Source organism: Oncorhynchus mykiss, chromosome 1 (genome assembly GCF_057628025.1).
Source record: "Oncorhynchus mykiss isolate SJ-2025 chromosome 1, ASM5762802v1, whole genome shotgun sequence".
NCBI classification, from domain to species: Eukaryota; Metazoa; Chordata; class Actinopteri; order Salmoniformes; family Salmonidae; genus Oncorhynchus; species Oncorhynchus mykiss.
This window is the reverse complement of record NC_143022.1, coordinates 71,657,835-71,666,511: the sequence shown is the minus strand read 5'-3', so window position 1 is coordinate 71,666,511 and position 8,677 is coordinate 71,657,835. Positions and strand designations below refer to the sequence as shown.

The following is an 8,677-nucleotide window of genomic DNA, read 5'->3' as shown; positions in this document are numbered from 1 at the left end:
TATCCTTCGCGTCAGACTCATTAAAGAAAAAATCTTCGTCCAGTTCAAGATGAGTAATCACTGTTCTGTTATCCAGAAGCTCTTTTTGGTCATAAGAGACGGTAGCATCAACATTATGTACAAAAGAAGTTAGAAACAATTTGAAAAAACACCCAAAATAGCACAATGGCAGCCATTCTAGAAAGGAGCATCACCTTGCACGTTCACCTCCCTGTGAAGTTCATCATAATTTATTTCATCTGTAGCCTAATAACCCAATGTCTATCCCACGTTGGTTCGATGTACTTTCGTTGAAATTACGTGGAAACAACGTTGATTCAAGCAGTGTGTGCCTAATGGGAAACTGCATGCTTTCCCGACGAGTCATAGTGGGAGGACCACACAGCATCTCATCATGTGACTCCAAGTTTACTTTGATATGATGGTTATTATATCAATATTTAGGGTTAAAAGCATTTCCACTGACATTTATTGCATAATTAATTTTACAGACACAAAAAGAACCCCCCCCCCCCCCCTCCCCCTCTTGTCAATCCTATTTTGTTCAATCAACATTTGGAAGGTTTACCGACAAGTTTGCTGTTTCCATCAGGCCTGTCATGACATTTTTTTATCCAACATGTACTTTACTCACATAAGAAGGTTGAATGGAAAGCTGGTTAATGTTAAAGCCAGACTGTATTAACATCCGCTAACATATAACATCTCAACAAAACAATGGATCTGTAAATATTTTACTACACTTCAAGCCTGCTACTGTACTATTGTTAATCAATGATAGCCGAAGTGAGACATTTCAAAACATTCCAGAAATATATGGATGGATTTCCAGTCTTGTTGTTTGTTGCTCCTTTCCTGATATTATTAGATGATCATATTACTTAGAAATATTATTGACACATAATTGGATACCATCCAGTCTCCCCTTATTAAAACAAGTCTTATCCTGTTTTTCTTCTATCGGGAAAACAAAACAAGGTGATGGAATTCAGACACACCCATACACTTGCTGCAGTCAGCTAGGCCACAATACAAGACTTATCCTTTAAACTTTTCTCTCTCTTTCACTCTCTGCAGAGGGATGAGGGGGTGGATTAGCTTTTTGTCTGTTGAGACACTAATGATACTTACCATGAAGCTTTTCTTTGTTCTGGGTTGAACAAACTAAAGCCTTGTAGTTGTTGGGATAAATAAGCCAAGCGTTTGAGTGATTGTTGGGAGGGAAATGTTGAGTAGATTCTAAATATACCAAATTCCTTTTTGAGACAGATTAGGCCTTTGTGTTTTGACATTTTTGCTCCAGTGCTGGCCATTAACAGTGTTTTGGTAAGGGACAGGTGGAGAGGTTAGAGGAGAGACAACACAGGGGTGAAATCCCTCCAGGGTGTGGATGGAAATGAGTGGGTGAGTACTGATAAAGCTTGTATTACTGGATAAGGATAGCCCATCCTTTTCCACCTTTTAGCATACCTTCTCAGAAGCTGTGATTTGCATCCGATTTTAAGGAAGGGGATGCAATGCAATCTATATCCTATAGTAGGCTAAGTACTCATTGACCTTATAGCATTTACACACCGGGGTCACCTACATAACTTCTGAAGTCACACTGTCATCAGTATAAACCATGTAGTTGCTGGGCAGATTTCTTATGATGATGTAATTGATGACTTTGCATCAAGGAAGGCAGAAAGGTCAGGGTTTAGATGGCAGTTGTGCAATTTAGTTTGTGTGTTTCTTGTTTGAAGTGCAATGGTGTAATAATTAGGTTCTCTTCTTTATACGTGTGTTATTCTATTTGTGTATTTGTGTGATATAGGATTTGTGGAATTTAGTTGTATTTGTGTGTTTTTTGTTAGCAACAGGGTAATAGTGTAATTGGTAGCGCCTAAACAGGAATACTTTCCCACATACATTATTGTGATGGGAAATACCCATCTTTCCCATGTCCTCATCTATCCTCTGTGATATTTTTTAACACGTGGAAAAACAAAAGCGCTCCACTCACTGTTGGGGACATTGTCACAAGTGAGATAATGAGATGTACAAGCGAGTGTTGGAGCCAATACAAATAAGATTTTGTTCATGGTGTCCACAAGATAAAACTATTTATGCATACTGATGCGGAGTTAGCAAAAAAAATGTTTGCTTGGGATTTTTTTCGACTGGGCTTTTGCGAACGGTCTTGTTGGTCTTGGATCTGAATGGGAACTTTCTCTGCAGGCTCGATACTGATCCTTTCCATGTGTTATATAATATAGACTTTTAAGAATTTGCACAGGCTCATCGCATGCTGTTTTGGACAATCTAATGCATTATTTTGAAATATCATAACAGGGGTTCCTTTTCAGTCAGCAGATGAAGAAAAATACAAACAACATCAATCTGGGGCCTCATTAACACCTCAGAGCCAAGTACAGACCAAGGGCCATGTTCAGTCCACCTACAGTATATTATACCTTGTTTTTTTATTTCACCACTGTTGATACGTGTGCTACTACAGATGTAGGATCTTAATTTGATCACCCTGTTGCAGGAGAACTTGTAGTGTATTTGAGATTTCAAAAAGTTTCTGAAGTTTGTCATTTCCACTTTGACATTTCAGACTTAATTTCCCCTCACGAAAAATGTATCAACCCCTACAAAAATGTTAATCAATTATAATACACATAATAACTTCCTGATGCTGCGGGATCATTTTTCTGCTGTAGCAAACCGGCTCAAATTAAGATTTTCCATCTGTAGGCAATCACATGGCATGTAATTGTTTTGATAGCCTACAGTTACTATATTAGTCACGTGTCGAATTCTGATGGCACATGGTAAAGGAAATGAAGACTAATTCTCCAAAGCAGAGGTTAATAATATTCAGGTTTCAGCAGTGACACATTCAACTGTTGTTTCTTCCTGCCAGTTTCGTTCCAACCATGACATCACACGGATCAGGTTGACTCAAGCATTAAAACATATAACTCACTCCATTCCCTCAGACTGTTCTATCCCGAAGAGCTCAGACAGGTCTCTCTGTTACTTTTGGCAAAATGTTGTACCATGTGGGTTTGGTTATCACCGTTACTGTTATGTAAAGTTCAAGACACTTGCTTTACGGTATGAAATGGCCTGCTTAAAAAATGTAAGGGGGAAGAATTGTCAGATTCACACTTCCAAATGATTCCTGGTGCTGTTTTTAAAACAATAACATGAGAAAGTAAGGAAGAATAATATACAATTAGAATACAATCACATGTTTCCCAAATTGGGCAGACTCAGTTGGAGCCATTGAGCACGCCACTCTCCAGACATGACTTATCTGAAGGGCTTGTCAGAGCTACAATGTGGGCCACTGATAAACTACACTGACGGTCAATGGAAGTTGGGGTAACATTGTAGATACTGAGAGTCTATTGAAGAAAGACCTGCTATAAGGGAGTTGACTTTACAGGGGAAAATCTGTTCCTTCACTATATTGGCACAGGGAATTGATGGGCAACAAGGTACAAAGGTGAAGACAACATTCTACTTTCGAATTGCATGAGCTTGTCTGGCCAGGTATTCTATAATTAGGTGTTGATCCCCGGGAACTGAAGATGTCTGAGGGGATGTGAAATGTCTGAGAGGATGCCAGATATCTGAGGGGTTCCAACAGAGATGTGATTCCAGGAAAGAGGATCTAAATGAAAGAGGAGAAGAGCGCAGCCCCAAAATGTTGGGTTTTGACGAATCACATTCTCAGAAATGTTGCCATTGTGCTGATCTTCATAATGAGCCACCAAAAATGGTGACATCTCTAAACTGTCGATCTCTATCCTTATTTTGCTGTTTTCCTCCAACTAGTCAGCTTTAACAGTCTGTCCTCTGGTAACACTAGCCCACGAATAAATAGTTTTCATTAAGGTTGGCGTGAGAGGACGACAGGGCAAAGGTTCTGTAATATCTGTAGTACAAATTCTGTAATATAAGTTAATCCGCACTTCTGAGAAAACTCTAGAGACACTAAGGTTTAGAAATGACTTGGAAGCTGTATATCTTGGCGTTTCTATAAAAATGATTACAGTCGGAGAAGATTCTTGGATAAATAAAACCACATGGGTCTCTAAATGTGCCCTGTTCTTTTGAATTAATACTTCTTTAGCTGATGAAATAATACAGGCCCATCTGGGTCGGATCAAAAAAGGATGATTTATTCAATTAGACCTGTCTCCACCTTTTTTTCCAATCTTTCTGTTGCTGTGTTATCCCTGAGTTTGGTGTAGGACTCTGAAGCACACACCATGAAGAGGATACGGAGTATTCACAGGTGGCATGGTTGAAACGTGTACACATTTAGTCCCACAAGACCCTGCCATTGTTTCACTGTGTTGCTCTTATTGTATAATTTCCCTTCTTCCTCAGATCTTTCCTACATGAGGTCAGAGCGACAGCTACTGCGGAAACGTATGGTGGACAGCACGTTCACTGTTCCAGACTCCCGGCTGCCCTTTTCATCACGAGCAGAGAGCCGTCCTCCCACCTGATCCACAGCTTTTGTCTATATTTCCTTTGATTGAGAGACTTTGACAAAGACATCAATGGGACAGACACCAAGTGAAAGCATAAGGGCACACTCATCCACCTCCACTCCTGCAGTATGCCAATGACATGGCCTTCACCACACACATCTAAGCCTTTCGCTTTGTCACTAACATTTTGTTTTTCCCACCCTCGTGTTTGGAGGACGAGGGAGAGACATCATCTGTGATCATATCTGCTTGTTAGAGTCAGACTGATTTTCTTGGGAGAGCTTTTGGACAATTACTGGATGGACATAAAAGGATCTGAATGCTGACTAACCTAAGAATGACCCATTTTAGGGTAATTTGCTTCTGGTGGTCAGAGGATCAAAGAGAAGGGCCATTGAGTTGTTTTAACGAGCCCCCACCCCATCAACATTTCCACATAAACTCTGTTTATTTGAATTTACTGTCAATCCCTGATTACCTTCTTGGATGTCCTTTTTTTGGGGTGTTGACTTAACTTACTATGTTTGGCAGAAACTTACCGGAACTGGGTCAAAGAGGGGGGGTTTGGGGGAGAGGGAGGGTTGGTTTTATTCCAGATCACGCTCTCTTGAGTAGGAGGGATGACCTCAGTAATCTGATTATTGTCTCTGTTATCATAAGGCATTCCAACTACTTTTAATAACTCTGACTGCGTGCCTGCAATGGCTTTGCAGCTAAACAAACGTATTAGGTGTGCCTGAACTCTAGTAAAGTCAGAGGCTAAAAGCACTGGGGTGCATTGTTGGACAGTGACGCACCTTTAACCTGAAGCAATAGGATAGTCTAATATGTGACAATTCATTGTGAGGGCAATGGTATTGGTAAATCATCACTAAAGTGGTATGACTCATATGTCAATCAAGGCAACAACCTTAATCAGATAATACACTGTGTGTTGTTTGATTCATGATTTTATGTGAACAAAATGAGAAATGGTCCTAATAGCGCCCACATATTCTTTAGTGGAAATGAAATAGGTCTCTCTTTTTGACAGCACACTTGGAATTGGACACAGTTTTGTATTTAATACCCGCTGATAAAAGTGTGTGTTGATTTGGCCCAAATACCAGTTCAAGTTCTGATCCAGCCCTGTTTTGTCTTGAACTTTACACAGCATTTTGAACTGCACGTGGCCTTTATGAGATTAGGTTATGCACACATGATAACGATTACAAATGTCAACAAAGAAAATGGCTGTACTTGTTAAGGCGTATGTGACTTGTGCTGTGTCTTTCAAAGTACTTAGAGTGCAGTGTTTTCCACATGTAGTACGTGGACAGTTGGAATTCATCATTGTCACTACCATTATCATTATCACTGGGAAATAATTGGTGGTCTGACACATCAAAAAAAACGAAAGTCCTCAGCTTTATCAATGAATGATGGGGCAACATTTTGATCTCTGGCCGTCTGTGACCAAGAGAACGTGGGTCTTAGTTCAATTCTATGAAATGTAGTATTAGTATTTTGTCATGTTGAGAGCTCTAGAATATGAAATCGAGATGAAACTAGTATCGCTGCATCCGTTACATACTGCCATTTCATGAGTTTCACAGACACAGGAAATTGTTTCTTTGTCTAGATAAGCCAGAAAATGTGACCTGTCATTCCCTATGCAAATGTGGGCTCTGAAACTTGACACTTCAAGTCAGCCCAGCTGGGAGAGTGGGAGTGGAGAGCAGCGAGATGGGGCTTTCTTGTGCTATAAGACACGGGACCCTACGATGTTCACAGAGCGCTTTGTACCAGAACGTCAGTCGGGAACCGGTCCAGAACCGCTCAATGTCTCCCAAACAGGGAACATAACATCTAAGAGGTTTTATAGTCTTTAGAAGCATAAATAATTTGATGCTTTTAATGCTTTAACAGCTAGCACTGTCTTCGATACATCTATTGTTTTATTCAGATTTTGTGAGACATGAACGATATGACCTGAGAAATCCTTCAACATGACATATTTCAGCAGATATCCCATCCGAGAAACAAACAGTGACTGAGGAAGCAATTGTAATAATTCGCCAGGGTACACCAAGGTCAACCCCCATGATTCACACAGTGAGCCACTGGCAAGGAGTCCTATGTAATACTGCCATGTATAGATTACAGCGTTTTTACTCCTCACACCTTGAATACCACATCGCCACATGAACACTCTCCCCTGTAATTTGAGCCTGCTCGACTCTCAGACAGTGCGTAAGTCTATACTTACTGTGGTTGACGTGATGGAGGAGTCTTGCTTCTTAGCCTCTAGATTTATGATGAGGAGGGATGGCCTTGATGTGTCCACAACAAAGACCCAGACAAGTCGTTTCTTGCATGTTGCTCTCTTGGTTGAGTGTACAGCGAGAAAAACAATGTCAAAATGAATGCACAATGAGCCTTTGATGAAAGTCATTGCAACATGGCGGATTGTAGGAAACTTGGTGTTCACGACATTTGGTTATATTTTTAACAGTAAAGCGGAGAAACAGTAGCTCTATAAAGTCTCAAAGGGTATAGGAACATGTACAGGTTTTTTCTTTATAAAGCACAAAACTTCCCACACTAAGGATCAAAAAGAAAACATAGTTGAGGAGCCTTTTGCTAAACTAGCAGATGGGGAGATGAAATGGAGGAAATGGGGTTAATGGGTAGTTTCCATATGTTTACAGCTAGCAGAGTCTCATTGATAACCTCACAGATAACCCAGGCATATTTGTGTGGGCTTGAAGCCTACACGTGCTGACCCAAGGTCTGCTCTTTAGCTCGGGGATTGTAGTCTAAAGCTGCCAAGTCATCCTGGGGTTATAGTATTGTTTCACAGTTGATTTCTTATCCGTATCCCACACTGGCATAACTCACCCCATTTCTGATATCTTACCAAAGGTCTATTTGTGGTTGAATGGGGTGGCCAATGTGACCACAGTTAATAATGCAGAGCCTGTATAACATTACTAAATATACCATTCCTTATGCTCTTTTCTTTCCCTTGGATATCAGATAATCTATGCTTTTTCACATTTGAAACATTTGAAACTGATGTACAAACATCAGCATACCAAACTCAAACAAAAACAGTTTTGCTCTTGAGGACCTCTTCACCACAGATTTTCACAACATTGTTAGCTAAGCCCTAGGCACAACACCCAGGAACACAGTAGCAGCTAGTTTACACCATTTACAAGTTTCCACAAACGTTCTCCCTGTCAAGTAGCCTATCACCTGAAGTCTAATGGTCAGTGATTGAACAATCAACTGATAAGGTTTACGACCAGAAATAACAATAACTGTAGCGACCCAGTGTTTATAAACGTGAATATTTACTTTGCTTTTGTGGCAGAGCCGGTGCCACACAGGGCTATAGGCCAGAAGGCTGAGGGTTCATTGACCACCACTTGCCTGTTTCGTTAGTTCACTGATCAAAGCCGGTTGCAGACAATGATCAGTTAGGGGGAAATCAGATTTTCAACATTTTAATGCCATATTTATAATGTTTGTCACGTCCTGACCATAGAAAGCCTGTAGTTTCTATGGTAGAGTAGGTCAGGGCATGACTATGGGTTTTATTCTAGTTTATTATTTCTATTTGGGGTTCTAGGTTTAATTTTCTATGTTGGTGTTTGTGTATGATTCCCAATTAGAGGCAGCTGGTAATTGTTGTCTCTAATTGGGGATCATACTTAACTTGCATTTTTCCACCTGTGGGTTATGGGATATTGTTTGAATGTATGTGTTTTGAGTTAGTGCACATAGCATCTCTGTTAGTCACGGTTCGTTGTTAGTTTATTGTTTATTTGTTTTTGGTCATTGCTAAGTTTCACTTTATTCATTAAAATTATGTGGAACTCAACATACGCTGCTGCGCCTTGGTCCGATATTCATTCCAACGAAAGTGACAATGATATAAAATATATGCAATGAGTTTTCCACCAACAGGTATCTGTGCCAATGCACCACACAACTAATAAACAAAACATACCGACATGGTTTGTGTTTTTAACACCACAATAAATAGACTGTCAATCTCGACAAACAGAAAATACATACCTCCCTACCTTGTAGACTTACCCAGTATTGAAGGCTTGGCTTGACATTCTCTGAATGTCACGAAACTGGTGTTTTGTAACAGATGTCTCTTTCCATTCATCAAATGTGCATCTGCA

The 8,677-nt window shown here is 40.2% G+C and overlaps 1 long non-coding RNA gene across 1 annotated transcript; it reads left to right on the top strand.

Moving 5' to 3' along the window:
• The first annotated feature begins 1,066 nt into the window (after positions 1 to 1,066).
• On the top strand, positions 1,067 to 8,366 carry LOC149985628 (uncharacterized). Its single transcript, XR_016496819.1, has 2 exons — positions 1,067 to 1,404; positions 4,390 to 8,366. It is a non-coding gene; the product is annotated as an uncharacterized LOC149985628 (long non-coding RNA).
• Positions 8,367 to 8,677: the final 311 nt, after the last annotated feature.